The sequence below is a fragment of the Copidosoma floridanum genome, unplaced genomic scaffold (genome assembly GCF_036245765.1).
Source record: "Copidosoma floridanum isolate Cflo_tuat_1 unplaced genomic scaffold, Cflo_Japanese_pri ptg000024l, whole genome shotgun sequence".
Lineage (NCBI taxonomy): Eukaryota > Metazoa > Arthropoda > Insecta > Hymenoptera > Encyrtidae > Copidosoma > Copidosoma floridanum.
Window position 1 is genome coordinate 129433 of NW_028321901.1, and position 27230 is coordinate 156662.

Sequence of the window (27230 nt, forward strand, 5' to 3'; positions counted from 1 at the left end):
TGTTTGAATTTTTTAATTATTCGGTGTTTGTTTATAACAATTAAATTTTTATTGCCTTTCTGACACATCGACTTCTGGTGAATGTTACTAAGAAAGAAAAAATGAAGATAATCAGCCTAGTTTAAACTTTCAATCATAACGTGGGGCTAAGATATATAGACTTTTTGCCACTTCAAATCATAGAATTTTTCAGTTTTTTGGTGTTTGTTTATTTTAATTTATTTTTTATTGCTGTTCTAATACACCGATTTGTAGTGGATGCTATTAACAGGTAAAAAACGAAGAAAGTAAGCCATACTGCAGAAAATGTTTGAATTTCTCAGTTTTTCGGTGTTTGTTTATAATCATTAAATTTTTATTGCCGTTCTAACACATCGATTTCTAGTTAATTTTATCATCAAGTGAAAAATGAAGAAAATAAGACTAGCTTGACCTTTTAATCATAACATCGGGCTGAAATATAGTCTTTTTGCTTCTGAAAATATTAGAAATTTTCAGTTTTTCAGTGTTTGTTTATTACAAATTATTTTGTATTGCTGTTTTGATAACACAATTTTCCGTGAATAATATTTACAGGTAATAAACAAAGAATATAACTCCAGTTGAATCTACAAATCATAACGTGGGCCTCAGATACAGCCGTCATACTGCAGGTAATATTAGAATGTTTCAGTTTTTCTGGTGTTTTTTTATAATAATTAAATTTTTTATTGCTGCTCGGACACAACGATTTTCAGAGAATGTTATTGATAAATGAAAAAAAAAATAAAATGAGCTTGGTTCAACCTTCTAATTACAACGTGGGGTTGACATATAGCCTTTTTGCCGCTGAAAATCATAGAATTTTTTATTTTTTCGGTGTTTGTTTGTTATAATTCATTTTTTATTTCTGTTCTGACACAACGATTTTTAGTGGATAATAATAACTGGTAAAAAGCAAAGAAAAGGAGCCTTATTTGAAACTACAAATGATGACGTAGGGCTATGATGTAACCTTTTTACTGCAGAAAATGTCAGAATTTCTAAATTTTTTGGTGTTTGTTCAGAGTATTTAATTTTGATTGTTGTTCTGACACAATGATGTTTAGTGGATACTAAAAACTGGTAAAAAAACATAGCAAATAGACCTAGTGGAACTTTTTAATCACAACGTGGGGCCGAGATGTAGCATTTTTCTGCAGACAACTCAGAATTTCTAAATTTTTTGGCGATTGTTTATTATAATTTCATTTTTATTGCTGTTTTGACAGTAGGATTTTTTGTGAATGATTATAACAGATTAGAAACAAAAAAATAAGCCTTGTTTGACAGTTTAATCGTAACGTGGGGCTGAGATAAAGCCTTTTTACTGCAGAAAAAGTCAGGATTTGAAAATTTTTGTGTGTTTGTTTATAATAAATAAATTTTTATCGTTGTTCTGACACAACGATTATTAGTAAATGATAATAACAGGTAAAAAACCAAGAGTTCAGACCTAGTTTGACGTTTTAATCATAACGTGGGACTGAAATATTTCCTTTTTACTGCAGAAAATGTTTGAATTATTTGGTTTATTGGTGTTCGTTTATAATAATTAAATTTTTATTTGCATTCTGACACAACGATTTTGATTGCATGTTTTTTGTTAGTAGAAAACGAAGAAAATAAGCGTGGTTGTACCTACGAATCATAACGTGGGGCTGACATATAGCCACTTTGCCACAGAAATCCTAAGAATTCTCTAATTTTTTCGTGTTTGTTTATAATAATTAAATGTTTATCGCTGTTCTGACACAATTTTTTGCAGCTTATATCATTTTTAAGTGAAAAACAAAGGGAATAAGCGTGATTGGACCTACGAATCATAATGCGAGGCTGAGATATAGCTGTTTTACTGCAGAAAATCTTAAAATTCTTTAATTTTTCCGTGTTTGTTTATAATAATCTATTTTTATCGCCCTTCTGACACAAATATTTCCAGTGGATGATATCAGTAGGTTAAAAACAAAGAAAATGAGCCAGGTTTGAATTTCTAATCATAACGTGGAGCAGAGATCAATTTAATTTACTTAGCAATACCATATTATTTTGTTACTGGTTTTTGTTTCGTTGTCCTAAATTATTGCATAGAGCTATTTTGGTACGACGATTACTGAGTCATATCGTTTGTATGTTACTGTTGATTGAAAATCAGCCTATTTTTTTGCCTTGTTTTTTACTATAAAAAAATTTTTTTTTCATCGGGTTCTTCTTAACCTTTTAGATACGTGTATAAGTATTGCGGGTATCAAATATGGACTAGAAAAGCGTGTGAAGTATAAGAATTGAGCGTATGAGACAGATATGAGCGTTACGTTAGCGATGTAGGCCAGCGTACATAATGTTCATATTGTATGAAGCCGTAATATTTTGTTTATAAACGTTTATTCATTAAAAATTAGCATAATATTTAAAACTACGGCTCATTAACGTAGGTATACTTATTCTTACAATAATTGCACCTCCACTCTTGTACATAATATTGTTTCATAGAAGATATATTGATAATTATTTTGTCTGCCATATAATTTTATAGGAGTATAACTTTATACTTGGGTATATTGATACAGTTGTTAAGATTATTTAAAAACAACTTATATTTAACTATTTTAATTTTTATGAGTAGGTAAACCTGTTTTACCCCTTATTTTTGCAAAAGTTCGTTTTCAACTTAATTTTTATGTGCATAATGCTTTCGTTTGTCTTGAATATATATTATGTCGTTCTTTCCCTACTTACATAATGTTGATTTATTATTACATGATATGTGCCCTTATAACCTTAAAACTATACAAATAAAAGTTTAAACAGACGTTGTTTTTAAAAAAGTCTGCAATCATAAACAAGCCTCAGTTACCATTTTAAGAAAAGACTAAACATAAATTTAAGGGAATAAGTATATTAGTAATACCTTATCAAATACTCACTTGACAGTTTCTGAAAGCTTTTGAATGAAAAATAATTTCAGAGCATAATAAGCAATCAATAATACCAAACGTATGATAGAATTATTGTTGAAGTTCAAGCCTGTCTGACAAATTAAAAGAATTTCTGATTTGTTGTATAAACAACAATAATTGAGATTCTTGGTGGTTTATAATTTTACATCGTTTACTATGATGTGAAAATTTTGAAATAACTGAAAATAATTTCGTAAGTTGCAATTGATTTTTAAGTAGAGTTAAATATCCTTAGTTAAATGAGCTGTGACTGCTTAATGGTTAACATACTAGACTTCTAGGCAAACAAACTCAAGAAAACATAGGTTCGAATAGTTAAAAAAAAAATTTAGATTTTTTTGGGGCTTCCACGACGGGAAAAGTACACAGGGAGCCAAAAAACCACTAATCTAATCTTTCATGGCTTTTACTAAATTTTTCTAGTGATGTCTAGCCCTCTAAGGGCTAACATCCGGCCAGTTTATCAGGTAGTGTCTCTATTGAAAGACTTGGATACTTGCAGAAAAAGAAGGGTTAATATGAGAAATAGGAGCAAGAATGTTATAAGTTAGTAATATAGGATACCTACAACCTAGCAAATAAGTATAAATTAAATTTAAAAACTTCAGTATACTTGTCACTTGGCAACATACCTTAACTATAAATAAATTCCGTACTTAATATTCAAAAGATTTAATAATGATAAATAACATACAGTAATCCCAAATAAGTATTATAATCTTAAATCTGGTACTTACCAATTTTTGTTATTATTTACTGTCAGTTATTATCAACTTTGTAAACTCTAACGAATTTTTATTAATAAGGATGTTCTTATTTATTTGTATTATACTGATGACGAACATGTTAAATCTGAACTAACTAAGCATTATCTTTTTAAGTTTAAATTCAAAAAAAACTTTTGTACATTAGTCAAAATGAAATTGCAGTGTTTACTTAAATACTGGAAGTGACACAGGGCAAGGTATACAGACTTTGATTCAAGTGCTCGGAGCGACCCAAGCACGTCCCCGAACAGAAAACATCGTTTCGGCAACCATTCGGGTCGGGCCAGTGGTGGCTGCCGGAATGCCCCCTTCGGTCCGACGGTGGCAGCCGATTCGGTGTGATTGACGTGATTGTGGCTTTTAACCGCGGTTATAATACTTACCGCGGTGCGCTTTCACTGCTTTCAGTCCGCAGGTGGCAGCCGAACCAGGAGATTGCCAGCGCCTAGAGATAGAGTCTCTATCAATGATAGACTATCATAGAGTGTGTCGCTTTGTCGCTTATTTTCCACTGTTTTGAGCGCCCCGTCGCGGTAAATCAGCCGAACTATACGCACGTTTCAGCAGCGGAGGAGAAGACCAAATTGTGCGTACGATAGGTCCGGGAGCCAGGGTACTTTTCGTAGCCGATGGAGGTCCATGGTTGCACCAAAGTTTTTTTTATGTATTTTGATGCGCTGAATCTGATTTTCAAAGGTGCTTGGCTGTAAAGTTCGCCGATTAATTGTTATAAACATTTTTTATAAACAAATAAGAAATTTTCATTTTTTTGACTTAAGAAAATTTTTTTTGAGATTCTTTGGCCAATTTTAAGACAAAAAGTATTCTTGTCATTTTTTTGTAGCAAAATCGATGAAATGTAATCAAACCAAAAAAGTTTTTATTTTATTTAACGTCTCAGTAGATTGTAAGACATTAACAAAAAAGTTTTACGTTAAAGTTATCAATACAAAATGAGATTCAGAAGAAAAAAAAAAAAAACAACTTATTTTTCATAACGATTTGTAACCCTTTTCCCGAAAAATTATAAAACAATTTTCAGATTGTTGTTAATCGTAATAAAATTTCGTTCTTTATTCTCACTGCAGACTGAATTTATTTATCCATTTACAATTTCATTTCAAAAAATACTACAGAAGGTGTAAGTCACGCCCTCTATCATTAGTAAACTTACTATTCAAGTGTTATTTTTACTACTGCAGTTGTACTTATACAAGCGCACCGTAATTTTACAAACGATATTGTAAAGTCACTACTGTGTTTGTAAAAGTACTGCCGAAACATCAGTCGTACTCTGGTATTACAAGCGTCGTTGTAAACTTACTACCCTTTAGTAATATTACATTTTAATATTATATTTGTATGCTTTACGAAGTGAATAAATAAATAAACTCATTAATTTAAATATTTTTCTTACTTTTTTATTCAAGTTTTAATTATATTTACCTTTATTATGTTTACTATAAGGGGTGGGGGGGGATTTCAAAATATTATTGTAGTTTACGTGGGGGGGTGGGGGGGTCAAAATTAAGCAAAAATGTGTTAACGTAATTAATGGACGGCCCCTTAGTAGGGAGATTGCCAGCGCCTATGGTAGAGAGTGTGTCGCTTATTTTCCACTGTTTTGAGCGCCTCGTCGCGGTATATCAGCCGAACTATACGCACGTTTCAGCAGCGGAGGAGAAGACCAAATTGTGCGTACGATAGGTACCTATAGTAGAGGGGGAAGGAATATGTGCGTATACACGGGTATAGCTATATATGTTTTGTATTCTAGCTGCCTCGGCTCGGCTCTCGGCTCCCGGCTCTCGCAGTTCGCAGCTCTCGCATGCATGCATATACCTATATCTATTCCTGATGAGATGTTCCCTCAAAAGCAGATTTGAATGTTGGACAGTTACTATATATGTCCGGTCATATATTACTCATAAATGTGTATTAAATACTTGTACAGCTAAATACTGAGTTTTCCTCGTATAAAATAAAAAATTGAGTAATAAAAACGTAAGCCCCGATATTTAATGTAACTTCTAGAAACTTGATCTCTATAAAATAATCATTTTTACAACTTGAATAATTTATGTTTTTATGGATTTATAAAAATTTAGCACATTAAAAATATCAGAATAATATACACACGCTTCACTTTGATTTTTAAGTTCATTCAATAGAGAATGACTTTTCTGTAATTCAAATGTCATTCTTCAACACATGTAACTTTTCTATTATGAATATGTAATTGTGAAAATATTTAGAAAAATAATAATTCTACTTGTAGGTTAAACTTTAACACAATTATCAATATAAAGAAAAAATAAACTAATACTTAAACTTAAACTCTGGAGCTTCACGATAAATATATGTCACTTTAAGGTGGTTCTTCACCTAACCCATTTACTTAAACTTACAGGGAAACTTGGAGGGATTGTTATTAAAGTTATAAGGCATCTTCTCTTAAAATTTCAAGTCCCTTTATCAGGCAAATTTTTCAAAACAAGTCAGTCAAAAAATGCACTTTTAACATGTATTCTTATGTAGGTTACTTTTCCATACTACGAAATCATGTAATATCTCGTAAAGTAGACTTAAGATCGTAATAGAAAAAGTTTTTAGTGAAAGAAAAACTTTTCAGCTTTCTAATAATGTAACAAAAGTATGGGCTAATCAGGGAAATAGTATACGACATTTAATCGTAAACGTAATCAGTTATCGATCATGCAGAAATCGGCGGCAACATCTGCTTGAGTAGGAGCGTACATGCCATTTTCAGAACCTTGCGTCAAAAAAAATTTTTTTTATAACTCTTACTCTGACTTTATTAGCATGTTTACTTGTATGTAAATGCAATGATATTATAGTAAAGTGCCAGTACAACATATGTTATGTTGCAAATAATACGCTAATCGAAAATTAGAAAACCACAGGGTCCCGTGTCGCTTTGATACGGCACCATCGTGAAGAACCACCTTAAGTGCTTAAGGAAACAGTGCGTTGGTAGTCAAGGTAGCTAAGTACCGAATCATGTAATTTTGCTATGAGCGTTCTGGGGTTAAAATCACGCCCGCAACAGAATTTTTTTTTTTACGATTTCTTTTTTTTTTTTTTTTTTTTTTTTTTATGGTAGTACAAAACTTTTTTTCGATAATAGTATTTAATTTTTATGTATATGTTGCGTAAAGACTACGCTTTGTAAATTCATTTCTTGTAAAGTTGGGTGATTTTGTTAGATATTTAAATTTTTTAATAAAAATTTAATTTTTAATAGTGGGAAAAATGCTAATAACCATTTCATCCTTTTTTAGATGGCTATAAAACTATTATCAATGAAGTTAAAAATCATCCAAAAGTAATTTAATAGTACTAAGTTATTTTACAGTATTCTAACAAATGGTTATGATCTCACTTCGATGAGGATCACACCTTTTACAACCTTATTAATAATTGTGTAAAACTTATTCAAACAATTAATTAAACTATTAGAAACCAAGAAAATTTTTTAAAACACTTTTTATCAAATGATTTTTCATTGCTATTCCAAGTTGAACACGAGTTTATTGATAAAACGCTCAGTTAACTGGAGAGCAAAGTATGGCATCGCTTAATATAAAGGAAACCATGAAAACATTAGTAAAATAAAAGGCAAGGTATTTAATATTGAGGACTTAAAATTTTTTTTCCTATTTTAGAACTAAATTTTGCCTATTATGTAGATATAAGTTATGTTGTACAAGTTCTTAGACTAATTTTGATGATTCAGATCAAAAAATTGTTTTTAAATCCATACGGCATTTACCAAAAAAATTAAATTTATAGTACCTTATAATTTTTTCAGAGCCATAATTGTGACCACTTATTAATCGTCTATATTTTGTTTAAAAAATTTTGAATCTAATAAAAGGGTAGTCTGAGTATGTCTCATGGTGTATACATGTCATAAAATGTATGTAAAAAAACGTATTGCGGGAAAACTGGGTGTTTTTTGTCTATGAGCACTGCACTAAAAATGCTCTCAAAATTTTACGCTTTGATCAAACTTGTCTGATTGTAAACCCTCAGCTGAGACATTCAGCCCAAATCTAACAACAAAATTGCGGCCTATTTAGATCATAACCACTTAAGTTAATCTTAAAACTTGATAACATGTATATGCGTCCGCGTTCACAGACAGAGTTCTATTTCTCGTCAAAATTCAACTTTTTTGTACTGTAATAATACTATTTTTTGAGTTAATACTCGATTTACCTTTATCTCACAAAAATGCCCATCAATTGATGCATATAATAAGCGTATGTGTATGTGTGTGTACACACATCAATATGTTACAAGTCACATTTTAGAACTTTTTGAATCAATTTTAACAAATTGTGAATTTTTTATCAGAAAATTAGTACTACCATCGACAGACGAAGTTTTAATTTTACTTATACATTTTTTAATTTCAATGTAAATGTGTTGGTAAGTTTTAATCTCTGAGTACATACCTCTATAATTTTTTATACCTTTAATCAGGATTCTCTTGATAGGTTTTAATAAACTTTAGCTTATGATTTTGTTTTGGTATACGTACTAAAGATAAAAAAATCAATGTGATCGGTCAATTTGTTTTTTATTAAAACATATGAACCTCTAAAAATTAATGTTTTGCTTAATATTATATTAATATTAATAACTTAATAAATAAAAAAAGTTTTGCTTTTTGTTCTTAACTACTTTTTTAGTGTTATATTTTATGATTAAAACCACAACATTAAGTTCCTGACTAAAAGTATGATTAAAAAAAAACATAAATAAATAAAAATAAAAATAAAATTAGATATAGGTGAATTCGGGTGTACGTTTGCATCAATACTCATATCTCTGCAATTTTTAAAAAATATTTAGTAAGCCTAGTTGTTTCTAATCCCGTTTCTAAAGTCACTGAACTTTTTTCGATATCTTTATCATTTTCAAATTAAGAATCATATGATATTATGTAAATATTTTAAATGACAAATATTAAATATTGTCCAACAAAAATTATAGGACCAAACCACATTTTTAAAGTGACTATAATTATACCTGGATTCAATAAATATTAGTATAACTAATTGAGTGCAACATAAAAATTAAGAAATAAAAAGTATTAATAAAAAGTTAAGAGCTCAGTAATTGGTAGAGATTTTTTTTTTTTAAATTCCTATAACGATTCATTCGAGAAATCACTAGTTTCTCAGCAGACTGTTAAATGATTTTATAGAAATTCTACTCGAAATATTTTTAATTGTTATTGTCATTATTATTATTTTTATGAATATTATCATTATTATTTATCCCAGGAATCAAACTAGTACTTTTTATACTAAAGATATCTAAAGACCACGTTTGTTGAACGCATTATATTTCATTGTTTAGGTGGTTGTCTTATTTAAGTATGGTTTCTAAAAAATAAACACAGGAAAACTTCACTGCTTTTATTCAATTGAATAGTGTAAAACGACTTTTCAGCCATTTAGAAACGATTGTTGGCAATTAAATCGTTCAGAAGATATTTAAAAAAAAAAAAAAATTACTTTCAAAAGTTTTTTTTTTATAAGCTCTAGAAAATTTGTATTCAATACTTTGTTGCAGAATTTAAATTTATTTCTGTAACTGATACAAAATCTTGTTTAACTGTTTTTATGTTTATTTTGCATTATAAAAAGTCTGCATTAATTGCTATCTGCAGCAAAACATACAGTACAAAAAAGTTGAATTTTGAAGAGAAATAGAACTCTGTCTGTGAACGCGGACGCATATACATGTTATCAAGTTTTAAGATTAACTTAAGTGGTTATGATCTAAATAGGCCGCAATTTTGTTGTTAGATTTGGGCTGAATGTCTCAGCTGAGGGTTTACAATCAGACAAGTTTGATCAAAGCGTAAAATTTTGAGAGCATTTTTAGTGCAGTGCTCATAGACAAAAAACACCCAGTTTTCCCGCAATACGTTTTTTTACATACATTTTATGACATGTATACACCATGAGACATACTCAGACTACCCTTTTATTAGATTCAAAATTTTTTAAACAAAATATAGACGATTAATAAGTGGTCACAATTATGGCTCTGAAAAAATTATAAGGTACTATAAATTTAATTTTTTTGGTAAATGCCGTATGGATTTAAAAACAATTTTTTGATCTGAATCATCAAAATTAGTCTAAGAACTTGTACAACATAACTTATATCTACATAATAGGCAAAATTTAGTTCTAAAATAGGAAAAAAAATTTTAAGTCCTCAATATTAAATACCTTGCCTTTTATTTTACTAATGTTTTCATGGTTTCCTTTATATTAAGCGATGCCATACTTTGCTCTCCAGTTAACTGAGCGTTTTATCAATAAACTCGTGTTCAACTTGGAATAGCAATGAAAAATCATTTGATAAAAAGTGTTTTAAAAAATTTTCTTGGTTTCTAATAGTTTAATTAATTGTTTGAATAAGTTTTACACAATTATTAATAAGGTTGTAAAAGGTGTGATCCTCATCGAAGTGAGATCATAACCATTTGTTAGAATACTGTAAAATAACTTAGTACTATTAAATTACTTTTGGATGATTTTTAACTTCATTGATAATAGTTTTATAGCCATCTAAAAAAGGATGAAATGGTTATTAGCATTTTTCCCACTATTAAAAATTAAATTTTTATTAAAAAATTTAAATATCTAACAAAATCACCCAACTTTACAAGAAATGAATTTACAAAGCGTAGTCTTTACGCAACATATACATAAAAATTAAATACTATTATCGAAAAAAAGTTTTGTACTACCATAAAAAAAAAAAAAAAAAAAAAAAAAGAAATCGTAAAAAAAAAAATTCTGTTGCGGGCGTGATTTTAACCCCAGAACGCTCATAGCAAAATTACATGATTCGGTACTTAGCTACCTTGACTACCAACGCACTGTTTCCTTAAGCACTTAAGGTGGTTCTTCACGATGGTGCCGTATCAAAGCGACACGGGACCCTGTGGTTTTCTAATTTTCGATTAGCGTATTATTTGCAACATAACATATGTTGTACTGGCACTTTACTATAATATCATTGCATTTACATACAAGTAAACATGCTAATAAAGTCAGAGTAAGAGTTATAAAAAAAATTTTTTTTGACGCAAGGTTCTGAAAATGGCATGTACGCTCCTACTCAAGCAGATGTTGCCGCCGATTTCTGCATGATCGATAACTGATTACGTTTACGATTAAATGTCGTATACTATTTCCCTGATTAGCCCATACTTTTGTTATATTATTAGAAAGCTGAAAAGTTTTTCTTTCACTAAAAACTTTTTCTATTACGATCTTAAGTCTACTTTACGAGATATTACATGATTTCGTAGTATGGAAAAGTAACCTACATAAGAATACATGTTAAAAGTGCATTTTTTGACTGACTTGTTTTGAAAAATTTGCCTGATAAAGGGACTTGAAATTTTAAGAGAAGATGCCTTATAACTTTAATAACAATCCCTCCAAGTTTCCCTGTAAGTTTAAGTAAATGGGTTAGGTGAAGAACCACCTTAAAGTGACATATATTTATCGTGAAGCTCCAGAGTTTAAGTTTAAGTATTAGTTTATTTTTTCTTTATATTGATAATTGTGTTAAAGTTTAACCTACAAGTAGAATTATTATTTTTCTAAATATTTTCACAATTACATATTCATAATAGAAAAGTTACATGTGTTGAAGAATGACATTTGAATTACAGAAAAGTCATTCTCTATTGAATGAACTTAAAAATCAAAGTGAAGCGTGTGTATATTATTTTGATATTTTTAATGTGCTAAATTTTTATAAATCCATAAAAACATAAATTATTCAAGTTGTAAAAATGATTATTTTATAGAGATCAAGTTTCTAGAAGTTACATTAAATATCGGGGCTTACGTTTTTATTACTCAATTTTTTATTTTATACGAGGAAAACTCAGTATTTAGCTGTACAAGTATTTAATACACATTTATGAGTAATATATGACCGGACATATATAGTAACTGTCCAACATTCAAATCTGCTTTTGAGGGAACATCTCATCAGGAATAGATATAGGTATATGCATGCATGCGAGAGCTGCGAACTGCGAGAGCCGGGAGCCGAGAGCCGAGCCGAGGCAGCTAGAATACAAAACATATATAGCTATACCCGTGTATACGCACATATTCCTTCCCCCTCTACTATAGGTACCTATCGTACGCACAATTTGGTCTTCTCCTCCGCTGCTGAAACGTGCGTATAGTTCGGCTGATATACCGCGACGAGGCGCTCAAAACAGTGGAAAATAAGCGACACACTCTCTACCATAGGCGCTGGCAATCTCCCTACTAAGGGGCCGTCCATTAATTACGTTAACACATTTTTGCTTAATTTTGACCCCCCCACCCCCCCACGTAAACTACAATAATATTTTGAAATCCCCCCCCACCCCTTATAGTAAACATAATAAAGGTAAATATAATTAAAACTTGAATAAAAAAGTAAGAAAAATATTTAAATTAATGAGTTTATTTATTTATTCACTTCGTAAAGCATACAAATATAATATTAAAATGTAATATTACTAAAGGGTAGTAAGTTTACAACGACGCTTGTAATACCAGAGTACGACTGATGTTTCGGCAGTACTTTTACAAACACAGTAGTGACTTTACAATATCGTTTGTAAAATTACGGTGCGCTTGTATAAGTACAACTGCAGTAGTAAAAATAACACTTGAATAGTAAGTTTACTAATGATAGAGGGCGTGACTTACACCTTCTGTAGTATTTTTTGAAATGAAATTGTAAATGGATAAATAAATTCAGTCTGCAGTGAGAATAAAGAACGAAATTTTATTACGATTAACAACAATCTGAAAATTGTTTTATAATTTTTCGGGAAAAGGGTTACAAATCGTTATGAAAAATAAGTTGTTTTTTTTTTTTTTCTTCTGAATCTCATTTTGTATTGATAACTTTAACGTAAAACTTTTTTGTTAATGTCTTACAATCTACTGAGACGTTAAATAAAATAAAAACTTTTTTGGTTTGATCACATCTCATCGATTTTGCTAATCACAATCGGTTTCTTAAACATATAATGGCTTTGGAAACTATCAAAACAATATGAGTGAATCTTGCCTAATTATTTTTACAATCTGTAACTATCCTAAAACTAGTATTTGTAATAAAAATTTTGATAAAATTATTTTGATTTTTGGCATGCAAATTTAAATGTAAATGTAAATTACAATCAGTTTATAATTAAATTTTTTTAATTATCGAATTCCAAAAAATTTGTTACCATGTTGCTTATATAAGTAGATTTAATTGTAATTTTTGGTTTGATTCAATTTTTTTTTCGGGGCAAATTAATCCCAATCACGATTTAGTTTATAACTATAATAAAAAAATTTAAATATTAGAGTAACAATAGAACTATTCGCTATTACAATCTGTACATTAACTTTAATTATTTTAACCTTACTTTTGAAACTGTAATTCGCTAGTTTGCAAACAATAACTGAAAGAACGAAACACTAATAAATGAATATCACTAATAAACTGAAAACCGAGAGCAGCTGCAAGCCTGCGATAGCACTTCATGGTGTTTTGTTAAATCTTGTAAAAGTTGTTTTATACTTACTATTGTGTTTGCAATATGTACATTTACAATGCGCAGCCTCTGTGCCTCGTGCCGTTAACGTACCGTTAGCTTATTTTACAAAAGGATTGTAAACTTACTATTACGCAGTATTAAAATTACTAAGGAAGTTGTAAAATGGACTACAATCTGACTTGTATATTTACTACATTTAATATGGGTCGCAGTTCTGTCCAACATAAAATCTAGTGAAATTACAAAAATTTTGTACAACTACGAAAATTTTTGTAATTTTGCAAAAAAAATTGTACTTTTACATTATTTCATTTAGTAAATTTTTACAATTCGCTAGTAAAGCTTTTTTACTGTGTAGAACGAATACTTGCCGGGTGTCAATTGATCTTACGATCAAACCTTGTATTAGAAATATGAATCGCGGGAAAGACAAAATCATTTACGTCGAACGTCTGATGATTACGTAAAATAATTCGAATGCCCCCCCCCGTACGTCATCTATAATAAACAAATAACATACTCCCCCCCCCCAAGGTGTTTACGTAATTAATGGACGGCCCCTAATCTCTGGCCGAACAGTTCGGCAGCCGAAGCTGGCCTTTCAACTGGATGTCTTCGGTTGCCGAAAAGCAGATTGTCGTGTTAAAAAAATGTTTACGTCGTAAATTATTTGGTACAAAACTTTATTTTATTCATCACATATAAGTAATGAAAGACGGAATTAGTTATTCTTTTGACAATAATGACATTGTCATTTATATCAATAATCACAGAATCATCATTAAACGTACATCGAAATTTTTTCTTAAGAAACATGAATGCTTATGTTTCATACAAACAGTTAAAGTTCTAAATGGTAAAAAGTAAAAAAAAGCGCTAGTAATTAATCACTTTATTTACATTTGTGATATTGTTTACTTTATTTTTACGATAAGATCATATGTATAATTTGCGATGCAAATTACGATTAATTATTATTTTTTCCATTTTTGACATGATTTGTTTATTCTAAACAAAGATGGCACTGAAATTTTAGAACAAATATCTAACTTCAAAATTAAACGCTATATCTATAATTTTGCTTCAATTTTTATCCTCAACGAGTACGATCATAGTGTTCAAATAAACATTTTAAAAACTTTGTGAATTTAGGCCTACTTTAAGAATTTTAATTTTCTATTCCTAATCTAAATAAAAATTAAAACACATGCTTTGCACTATTAGCTAACGTGTGTGTATGTACGTTATATATTCGCAGCAGCCAACAGCGGGCAGATAGAGGGCCAGCTTCGGCTGCCACCTGCGGACCGAAAGCGCACCGTAGTTACGAGCTTCCGTCGGGCCGTCACGATATTCCGCCATAGAGGAATAAGAATAGAGGAGAAAAGGGAGCGTGATATGCGACAGCCGAATTCGCTACGTAACGGGGCATCTATCTTTGTCTGGCAGTTATGTTATTGGTCAAGTCCTACATTAGATTGAATCAACTGTAGGATTCAGGACGAAGAAGTAGCTAATAACGTAGCTTTGGAAACAAGGACAGATGCCCCGTTACACTTAATTATGCTGTCGCTGCCGCTAATGGGCTAGTATAGCGCTTTTCCCCTCTATTCTTATACCTCTATGTATTCCGCATTCGGGCCGAATGATTATGTTCGGGAGCCGAGGGCCGAGGGCCGAGGGACCTTTTCTGTTTGGGTCACTCCGTCAGAAAAAAAAGGTTCCCCCACCGGGTGTAATCCGCAATCGCCGCCAGCAGTTACACATGTAAGACGTGACAACGTTGCGTGGTTGGGGGCGCTACTGTCTATTTACTGGTGATGTGATCCGCAATCCCGCCAGCAGTAAAGCGGACGACGTGACGTTTCGTGACATTTTTGCTGTGATCCCGCGCAATCCCGCCAGCAGTAAAGCTGTTATTTCTATTTTTGTTTTTGGCATTTAAAACTATTTTTTTTGGTCTGCGTGTTTGTTTACGTCTAGCACAATATGCTTTGTTTACATTCAGAAAATGTCACGAAAAAGAGCAAGTAGACTGACGTCGCACGGTGTTACAAAACGACGAAATTATTTCGAAATAAAATAACTCACGACTGGAAGGTCCGATCGACAAGATTTTTTTTTAAATGAAAGCTTATTCAATGTAAATTTAGGGAAAAATTTGGAGTTTTCATAAAAATGCTTTTCTAACCTCAAAAAAAGAGTAAAACCTCCATTTCTCAAATTTCTTGCGTGAATAATAGTAAAATCATTATCTATTGCACAGTACTTAATGCACAACTGGTGGTAAAGTAGTTTTACTGATAAAATAGAGTACAATACATTATAATAATTTTTTAAAATGGCGGATTCAAGATGGCCACCAGTGATAGCCAAAATTTCACTGTTTTTCACTTAAAATTGTGTTTTCAGAAGATTTTTTTATGTTCTCACAACTAACAACATAACAAATTGTTAATAATTTCAATATTAGGTCATCGAAATTCCGTCCTAACCCTCAAATTAGAGATGAAACCACAATTTCTTCATTTCTTGCGTTACCAATAGAAAAGTCATAATCCTCATCGTAGTAACCAAATGAATTGTAAGTAGTTGAAATTATGCCCAACAAAAAGTTTGATGACTAATAAAATTTCAAAACGGCGGATTCAAAATGTCCGCCAGCGATAGCCGAAATTTCATTGTTTTTTATTTGAAATTGTATTTTCAGAAGATTTTTTTATGTTCTTACAACTAACAAAATAAATAATTGTTAATAATTTTTTCAATTTATGGTTATACATATGACGTTACTTGTTTTGCAATTTAAAATTTTGATTTATCATTGCTGTCACTGTTAATTGTTGAATGTTTTTTTTTTAATATTTAGTTTTATTAGTCCCTGTATTATTACACAACAGATAAATTAGACAAAATTTGATTCAGTAATATTCAGTGTTATTTAATTAATGAGAATCATACATTATATCTAAATTATAAATTAATGTTTTTTCTTTTCATACATAAAAGAACTATATTTTCTCTTTTGTTGACATATATTTACACACATACATACATACATAAATACAAAATATATATATATATATATATATATATGTATATATGCTTTCATATATTTATATGACTGTTTTGGTATGATCACACTCATGCAGTTGTTACGAACAACGTTTCTTTTTAACAACATTTTTCATTTACAGTTCTTACATAAATAAATCTGATAGTAACAGTTATGGCTTACACGTAGTTTTTATTTTGACCTTTCTCCTTTGAACGCTTTTATTTTTAAACATTCTCTTCGCTTTCGTCGTGGTCTGACCTGTAAAAATAAAGAATAATCAAACAGAACGTATAGCTTTAATACATTTCTTCGGATTTGATGTTTCTTGCTTTTCTCGTATTTGCTGTATTTATGACGGTTAAGTTACAATTTTTCGTTCGTTTAGCACTTTGGTATGTAAAAATATTATTTCGAAAAATTTTTTTGTTTTAGAAAACAATTGAAGGAAATATACGTACATTGATAAGAGATGTCCTTGGACATCTTCTGGTAGCTGCTCATGTTTGTGTGATTTTGTTCTTTCAGATATATAAGCTAAGGATATTTTTGGTGACGGCCAAACTCGATAAAAGTCGATAATTAAAAAAATTTATGGTGGTCGATACATAAAATTAAATAAAAAGATATTTATTGTTGAATCCGTAACCCTTAAAACTTTCTGTATAAATTCTCGTCTAATAAATCTTGTACAACTATATTAATTACTGCGAACTAGGATTATTTATAAAATATGAGATTGCTGAGATAGAAAATTGTGGACTCTATTATATGTATTTAGAGATAGATAATATCATTTTTATATTTCTACGAACCCTGTACGGAACATATCTAAATTTAAAAAAGGTTGTTGTAGTTTGATGCGATGTTTTTGTTAAATAACACAAAAATACTCAAATATACTGTTAAAAAAATGGAAAAGATATCATTAAAAAAAATTTGTCAGCCATTTTCGATGTCATTTTTAAATCATTTCAAAATTGATATATTACGTGTAAATGAAAATTAAAAAATTTTTGAAAACAGTATTTGATGGAAAAGATTGTGGACTTTTATTATTTATTGGCAGCCATCCTAAATAGGCCATTTTCAAATTTTATTTTTCAATATTAAATTTTTTGTTGACAACAATTTTCAGTACTTACAATTTATTTGGTTACTACGATACAGATTATAATTTTACTATTGGTGACGCAAGAAATAAAAATGTGGTTTAATCTATAATTTGAAGGTTAGGACGGACTTTCGATGACATAATATTGGAATTATTAACAATTTGTTATTTTGTTACTTGTGAGAACATAAAAAAATCTTCTGAAAATACAATTTCGAGTAAAAAACAATAAAATTTCGGCTATCGCTGGCGGCCATTTTAAATGCACCATTTTAAAATTTTATCAGACATCAAACTTTTTGTTGGGCATAATTTCAGCTACTTACAATTCATTTTGTTACTACGATGAGGATTATGATTTTACTATTGGTAACACAAGAAATGAAGAAATTGTGGTTTAATCTTTAATTTGAAGGTTAGGACGGAAATTTCGATGACCTAATATTGGAATTATTAACAATTTGTTATGTTGTTAGTTGTGAGTACACAAAATTTTCTGAAAACACAATTTTAAGTGAAAAACAGTGAAATTTTGGCTATCGCTGGCGGCCATCTTGAATTCGCCATTTTAAAAAATTATTATAATGTAGTGGACTCTATTTTATGGGTAAAACTACTTTACCACTAGTTATGTATTAAGTACTGTGCAATAGATAATGATTTTACTATTGTTCCCGCAAGAAATTTGAGAAATGGAGGTTTTACTTTTTTTTTAAGGTTAGAAAAGCATTTTCATGAAAACTTTATATTTGTCCCCAAATCTACATTGAATAAGCTTTTATTTAAAAAAAAAAATCTTGTCGATCGGACCTTCCAGTCGTGAGTTATTTTATTTTGGAATAATTTCGTCGTTTTGTAACACCGTGCGTCGTCTGCTTTACTGCTGGCGGGATTGCGGATCACATCACCAGTAAATCGACAGTAGCGCCCCCAACCACGCAATGTTGTCACGTCTTACTTATGTAACTGCTGGCGGCGATTGCGGATTACACCCACCATCGGTTTAGCAAGTGACGTTTCCGTTAGACAAAACGTGCATCGTGCACATAGACGCGGAACAGTACGTTGCGTTAGAGTAGCAGCCAATGGTTATGAGTTCAAGCGGGAATAGTTTGATATTGTGTATTTAATAAAAATCATTATCCGATGACTGTCATTTTTTGGCATTTACTGACAGCTAACACTACTATAAGTACAAGTACACTTGAAAGCATAAAAAAATATGGTAATTATTATCTTTAATTAATATTTCGTTGACTTCCATGGATAAGTTACGTCGAGTTCCGCATCCATGTGCACGATGCACTTTTTGTCTAACGGGAACGGAAGCGTCACTTGCTAAACCAATGGTGGGGGAACTTTTTTTCTGACGCAGTGGCGTACCGTTGGCGACTTCCGCAGCGATGTAACCACGGCCTAAGTGTCAATATCTTAAGCCACAAGTATTTTTTGGTTATAGAACAAATTTTTAAGGAGATTCCATAGAGATATAAGAATAGAGAGCGCTAAACCTACATAACCCCAAGTAGAAATATAAAGTGGGCGAAAACTGGCACCAAGCTTGGCTGCGCCACGCCGCCGACCTTGGCCGCAGCTTGGCACTCGACTTGGCTTCCAGTATGTTTGTAATACGGCCCTGACTTGAGCGCAGCTTGGCCTGACTTGGTATGACTTTCGCCCAGTAATGGCCCACTTTCGTCTGCAGATCAGCATATATAATACAGAAACGTTTTCTTAAAGTACTAAATTAGAAATAATAATTGTTGCTTCAAAAAATTTCAATAAAAACCATTAAAAAAACTGCACTAAGATTATAAAATTTAACATCCAACAGGTTGTACACTGTCATTTAGTTGTCCACCGTCAAATCAAGTTTATCTGTCACTTAATTGAGTCAATAAACTTTTGTATAAAAGAAAAGTAAACTGCAGTGTGAGCACTTAATTTTTATTCATTACTTGATTATTATTGAATAGTTCCTCAGAATTAGCTCACGAGTCACATGTTCATATCGTAAACTTGATATACATTGTGAATAAGATATTTTTAAAGTTACATTTATGTCATCATTTATATAAGATTTCTATTTATCTTTGGGTTATATTTTTGTAACTACACGTGATCAACAATGCCGTAATAGAAAATTTTCGTGTAAATTAAGTATGAGTCTCTTAAAACGGAGCATGACTTTTGTTAAATTATAGTACAATGTGTATTTTCATATGAATATATCTATATTTATCGATTGAAAGGTGGTTATGTTACGTCAATAGAGGCAGCCCACTTAGGGCCTACCAAACGCCACCTGGCGCTGCCAACGTAGGACCTCAGTTGGTAAGAGAGGCAGCCTAAATAGGCTCAACTGATCGTCTACTTACAATTTCCGTTCGGTATATAAGGTACTTTCACTTGTGATGTCATTCTAAGATGGTGCGATCACTGGGTTTTTTTTCAAATTTGCACCAAATGTGCAAAACCAGCTGTTATCCAACCAGAAAAATATTTTGGTTATATATTGTTCCGTTGAAGAGTTTTGTGTTGGTATATAAGAAGTGTCATACGATCTATTTTATAAGTCAGTTGTGTGCCAGTGAATGCGTTTTCTACTCGAAAATCGACCTTAAAATAAATAGGCTACCTGCAAAAAAGCAAAACTAAGCCAAAATCTTTTTTTCTTATTCCATCTGTGATTTCTCCGGATAATAAAAAACACAAAAGTATTAGTGCAGAGGAACGAAATAAAATCATTTCTATATCTATGAAAAGACAACATTATTTCGCAGATTTATCGTGACAACTACTTATACACTTTTATTCATGTTTTTTGCCACACACTGCTTCAATTTTGACAGCTCGTCAGAGGTTATGGGACTTTGTTATGATTGCGGAGGCGAGGAAGCTTGCAACCAGATATATATGTAAAGTAGACGGGTACAATCCGCCTGATTGCAGTACTTTTTTTTCTGTACTGATTTTCATTAAAACTAGACTTTTGGCAAACAAACAAAAAATTTCCTCTAATGCATCGGGAATCACTATTGACTATAGTTCAAATTTGTTATAACTGTATCATGGTAAGGACAAAAAACAAAATATTTTTCTAATCAACTTTATGCCCGCGATAATTTCATTCATTTTTTTGCATTGCTTACCAAAAGGAGACGTAAAAAATTTAGTGTTCATTCGATAGCTTATTAAAACCTGAAGTTTTTAAACGCATTATCATTAGATGGGACGTCCTCGTGAATTTCACAGCTGGTTTTGCACATTTGGTGCAAATTTGAAAAAAAAACCCAGTGATCGCGCTATCTTGGAATAACGTCACAAGTGAAAATACCTTACAGTATATGCGCGCGCGCACACATAATATATATCCAAACTTGAATGCTTATATATATATCCAATATCAGTGCAGACAATAGACAAAAGTGGGCGATTACTGGGCGAAAGTCAGGCCAAGTTGCGCCCAAGTCAGCGCCGTATTACAAACCCACCTGCGGCCAGGCTTGGTTGCTTTGTTTGGACCATACTTTTAAGCTGGGCAGCCCACTTTCAATTTTCTAATTTCTACTCGGGACCCTGTCGCCCTGTCCGCTGATGTTTTTATTGGTGCGAGAGAGAAAGCTGCATAGTTATCGCAGGTTCCCTACGGTACTTATGCAGCCGTCTTTCTCGCACCATGGGACACAGCTTAGTACAGGGTCACGTGATTTTGGTGCGCTTTATTCTTATATCTCTATAGAGTGATCTTAGTCTCTAAGTGTGGTTTTTTCTATAATAAATAATAGAACAAGAGCTGAGGCCTAAGGCCTAAGGAATTTCAAAATCTAGACCAGCCGCCACACTCATCAGAACTAAGAAACTTATAATTCGTAGAGATCTAAAGTATTTTGGTCAAATTTGATTCTTGTAGAGACTTTTGATGGTATTTATAAAGGGCCATATAGTCTGTTTTATAAACCAGCCACAACTGAAATAAGTGAATGCAAATACAAAGTTGCCTACCAAAGGTGTCATTTTCGACTAAATTAGAATGCATCTCGTATCTAAAAATTGACCTCAAAAATTGTAGTTATTGTAATCTTATCTATAATCTTATCTACAATGCCTCGTGTATTATCTTGGATAAGTACTATGGATAAGATCAGCGTCAAATAATCGGTATGGAAAGGTCATTTACTTACTTTTATTGAATTCAAAACTTACCAGAACTTTGATTTCTGAAAAATGTTAATGTACAAAAAATCAACTGGTAAAGTTGTGGCTTAGTTTTGCTTTTTTGCAGGTAGCCTATTTATTTTAAGGTCGATTTTCGAGTAGAAAACGCATTCACTGGCACACAACTGACTTATAAAATAGATCGTATGACACTTCTTATATACCAACATAAAACTCTTCAACGGAACAATATATAACCAAAATATTTCGAATCTCCACGAACCATAAAGTTTCTCAATTCTGGTAAGAGTAGCGGTTGGTTACGATTTTGACCACCCTCGGTAAGCTATCTCAGCTCTTGGTCTATGAGGCTCTTTTACAGTCAAGCTTGAATCAGATGGCGCCAGGGCACGTCGCGGCTGTCATGGCCGTTTCACTTACACAACATTACTTTTCAGTGTTGTACATATATAGGAAATTAAAGTGTAGTGGTAAAGCGCAATATTTAAAATTTTGAAATGAACAAGGAAGACAAGAAAGAACATTATGGGAGCTTACAAGTTTCAGAATTGAAAAAGCTTTTAAAAGGGAAAGGAGCAAGAGTCAGTGAAAGAACAGCAGAACTCGTGGACAGGTAAGCCATGACTTGGGAGTGGCAAAAATGTTGGTCTCCCGATTGCTTCGAGCCACTTTTTTTTTATCACACTATCAGAAGAAAATTTAAATTTCACTTTCTTATTGCAGGATATTACACTGCACTTCATTTTTCCCACTATCTTTAAACGTAAATGCAAACAAAAATTGTCTGCAAACAACAGCAATCATTTACAAAGGTTATGTCTTCTGCTTTGCTCATCACACAGATAGGCTCACGGACACAATACACAACTGTAAATTTGACGGTGTGTAAGTGCGACGGCCATGACAGCCGCGACGTGCCCTGGCGCCATCTGATTCAAGCTTGACTGTAAAAGAGCCTCATAATGTTGATGCCGGGAATGGCAGGGTCTGATCGGGGCATTCGATATCTCGCTTAAGTAAGCAGTTTTAATCTGTTTTATCGATAGTCCCTAAACTGCGCATGCGCATTATCGTTATTTTTGGTTATTTTATAGGGATTACCCAGTGATGGAATAAAGTTCTGGCCAGATTTGGGAATTCTCTAGGACCCAACCTCTCTGACGTGGGAAATCACTAAAACAAAAAAAAAATAGTACCGAAGGGGCGGCATGTCGGGCTCTCCTCGACGCTGTGCCGGGTGACGGCGAGGCGTGGCTCTCGCAACAAGTTGCGCTTGACGGCTAAGCGGGAGAGCGGCACCACGAGCGCCAGTCCGACGGCGCGGCAGCACCACGAGCAGTTGGGCGGCAAAGTGGTCGAGCTCCAGCGCGAGGAGATGGCCAAGCACCTGCAACACCTGCAGATCGCCGGCAACGACGACGCGAAGCCCCTCATCGCTTCGCCGAGCGTTTGCGACATTTGTAGTTCCTACGGGCACCCGTGGATTGAGATATGCAAGGCCATTCGCGCGACCAATGGCAAGTGATTGCGAACGACCGGTACTGCTAACACCGGCCGGCCCGATGCTGCGCCGGTCTCGTACGATACTCATTTCGCACAAGTGTGACTTTTTTTTTCTTCTTCTCCTCCTTTTTTTTCGCCCTCAACTCAGCTCGAGGCTTTGAAACATATTGTGCGCGAGGTACGAGAGCGTGTAGTTTTCATACTTTTTTTTTTTTTTTTTTTTTCTTGCTCCATTTGTGTCGTGTATACTTTTGTCGAGTTCCATCAGATTTCTTTACTTTTCGCAGCACTTGCGTACTTAGTTAATTGATTTTTCCGTCGTTCACGTGTTTCGGTTGTTCAAAGATTCTTCCAGTGTGGATCTTGGATGAAAAAATCAACGCATGTTCTGTGCAAGTCAATTTTCGACGCATTGTAAAAAAAGTGAGTTTAAGCGAGTCGAGTGGCTGAGTTTGAGGTGTGATGTTAATGAGTTTTTACCAGTCTCTTTGAGGACTTTTTGCGGTGCATGTGTGTACGGTGTATGCGAAAAAAAAAAAGCGATGATTCAACTCATTTGTAAAATAAAAGCATCGAGAAATGAGCGAAACGGTTAATGTGAATCCCATGTGCGAGTGTTGGGAGAAACGAAAAAAAAAAATTAGAACAGCCCCCACCCCGACCGGCTGACACAAGCATCCATCACCTGATGACCCGGGGCACTTACTGGCAACTCTGTTAAATAAATAATTATTAATAAATAACACAAGCGCTTATCACCTGATGACCCGGGGCGCTTACTGGCCACTCTGTTACATAAATAATTATAAATAAATAACACAAGCGCCTATCACCTGATGACCCGGGGCGCTTACTGGCCACTCTTTTAAATAAATAATTATTAATTAATAACACAAGCGCCTATCACCGTATTACCTAGGGCACTAATTGCAAATCTAGTTAATAAATAATTATTCATAAATATGTCAAGCACCTTCTTTCTGATGATCCAGGACACTTATTTGCAACACTATTAAATGATAAAAAGTTGATCGATTACATATTAAACATATCACAATTTTAATTGCCTATCTAGTACGATAAAGATTTTTTTCTTGGGCGCTCTTGTAATTATTTGATAATTGAGTATTTAATAGTAGCCAGTAAGTAACGCGGGTCATTAGGTGATAGGCGCTTGTATTATTTATTAATAATTATTTATTTAAAAGAGCGGCCAGTAAGCGCCCTGGGTTATTAGGTAATAGGAGCTTGTGTTATTAATAATTATTTATTTAACAGAGTGGCCAGTAAGCGCCCCGGGTTTTTGGATGATAGGCGCTTGTGTCATTAATAATTGTTCATTGAAAAGAGCGGCCAGTAAGCGCCCTGGGTTATTAGGTGATAGGCGCTTGTGTTATTTATGAATAATTATTTATTTAACAGAGTTGCCAGTAAGCGACCTAGGTAATCAGATCATAAGCGCTTGTGTTATTCATTAATAATTATTTATTTAAAAGAGCGGCTAGTAAGCGCCCTGGGTCATCAGGTGATAGGCGCTTGTGTTATTAATGATTATTTATTTAACTGAGTTGCCAGTAAGCGCCCCGGGTTATTAGGTGCTAGGTGCTTGTGTTATTTATTAATAATTATTTATTTAACAGAGTTGCCAGTAAGCGCCCTGGGTCATCAGGTGAGAGGCGCTTGTGTTATTTACTAATAATTATTTATGTAACAGAGTTGCCAGTAAGTGTCCTGGATCATCAGAAAAAAGGTGCTTGACATATTTATGAATAATTATTTATTAACTAGATTTGCAATTAGTGCCCTAGGTAATACGGTGATAGGCGCTTGTGTTATTAATTAATAATTATTTATTTAACAGAGTTGCCAGTAAGTGCTCCGTGTCATTAGGTGAAGGATGCTTGTGTTATTGGACCTTATTTGAATCTTGCGCGTCACCTTCGGTACTATTTTTTTTTTGATCTTGTGATTTCCCACGTCAGAGAGGTTGGGTCCTAGAGAATTCCTAAATCTGGCCGGAACTATATTCCATCGCTGGGATTACCGAAAAAACTGCTCACTTCAGCGAGATATCGAATGCCCTGATCAGACCCTCTGGAGCCATAACCATATAACTTTTTTTAGCTTTGCGGGCCTATGTTATACCATAGGCCGATGTACAGAAAAGTAGTTATATGGTACGGCCCCAGGGGCTCTATCACGATTTCCGATATCTCACAAAAGTCAGTATTTTTTTCGATAATTCTTACACTGCGCATGCGCACAATCATAATTTCATGTAAATTATCAAAAAAAATACTGACTTTTGCAAGATATGAAAGGTCGTGATAGAGTCCCAAGGAAAAACAATGAGAAAAATTTTTTACTTATGTTTTCGAGATATTGAGCTCGAAGGTCGAAGAAATCATATTTTGCATAAACACAATATTAGGGTTGTTTTTTGTTAATTTGATAGTAACACGGAATATAGACGCTTAATGCTTATGTAAAAAGTGTTGAAGATTATTTTGGGTACCATACAAAACAGTAGTTCTGTTACTCAGCTACGTGGCCACAGAGACATAAAAAAAGACTGCTCGTTTTTATGTATGGTGCTGAAGCACAAGTAGAAAGAGACACAACATCGAACGCATGTATCTAACTCTCTCACACCTTGCCAACGGTGGGGTGGTTGCATCAGACTTGTGAAGTTGGCGCCCGTAAATATTAAATATCAATATTTTGCACCCATTCAGGGCTTAAACGATTCCTCCTTTTTTGCAGATTTATCCTCCACTTGAATTTTTATTTGCGGATCAATAGTTTGCGAGATATTTGCAAAATAAAAAGTCGAAAATGGGCGCGGCGCTGAAGTATAAAAAACTTTGTTGTAAGTGCTAAATTGGGTTAAAATCCAATTCTACCTGTACGATTCAATTCCTCCTCGTTTGCGGATTACGTAGGTATATAAATTAATGTAATTAAATGTCACAAAGTTTGTAAATAATGAATTTAATTATAGAGTGAGAGAATCTAGTAACTTTTGTCTAGTGACTTTTGGTCCAGTGCTCCGTTCCTGTTGTTCGGTACATGTCGTTTACTCCGTACCGCGGGTTCTACAAAATATTTATCAGAATAGAAAACTTTAGTAGGTATTAATCTATTAATTATTAGCTATAAGTTATTCAGCTTTTGGGTCAATCCACACACACATACATTGCATACTTCAAACTAAAGGAAAAATTTATTTGTCAATAGGCACAGATTTTTCATCTTAAGAATCTAATATCTGGAATCTATTGTGGCAAACACTGTGGACTGATATTTATTCATTACGCGCAAAATTTTAATATTTGTTGTTATTCAAGAAACAAATAACAACACAACTAAAAAGTAGCCTTACAGCTACAATCATTACAAGACAAGCCACAGCTAAGCACACGAGTAATAATTTTGTTTGGGCAAGTTTTAGAAAACAGCTCAAGCATTCAAATTTCGCGCTTAAATGATTAATCAGGCGAATTGAAGATCAAGTTACCGACCAGTGGAAACGGATAAAAGTGACACAGGCTGTGTTCGCCTAAGGCTCTATTATTAAGTCTGTTAAGGTCACGTGATCATTTATCATAAGTGCGAGGGAGACAGCATGATGTCACCGTCTCACTCGCACTTATCATAAATGATCACGTGACCTTAACAGACTACAAATGGAGCCTATATAAACACAGCCCCAGTAATAAATTTACAAGTACTTAATTTAAAAAAATGTTTATTAAATGGGCTTACACTACATTGCATAGTCATCGAAAAATGTGTGTGTGTGTGTGTGTGTATTGATCCAAAAGCTGAACAACTTATAACTAATGATTAATATATTAATACCTACTAAAGTTTTCTATTCTGGGGCCGTACCATATAACTATTTTTCTGTACATCGGCCAATGTTATAATATAGGCCCGCGAAGCTAAAATAAGTTGTATGGTACGGCTCCAGATAAATATTTTGTAGAACCCGCGGTACGGAGTCAACGAC

The 27230-nt window shown here is 32.8% G+C and overlaps 1 protein-coding gene across 1 annotated transcript in view; it reads right to left on the reverse strand.

Moving 5' to 3' along the window:
* Window positions 1-4096, reverse strand: part of LOC106639756 (abl interactor 2-like) — a 71279-nt gene extending 67183 nt beyond the window's left edge. The window contains exon 1 of the mRNA XM_023390759.2: window positions 3716-4096. The gene's annotated coding sequence lies outside the window, so the exon portion shown is untranslated. The remainder of the gene's footprint in view (window positions 1-3715) is intronic.
* Window positions 4097-27230: the final 23134 nt, after the last annotated feature.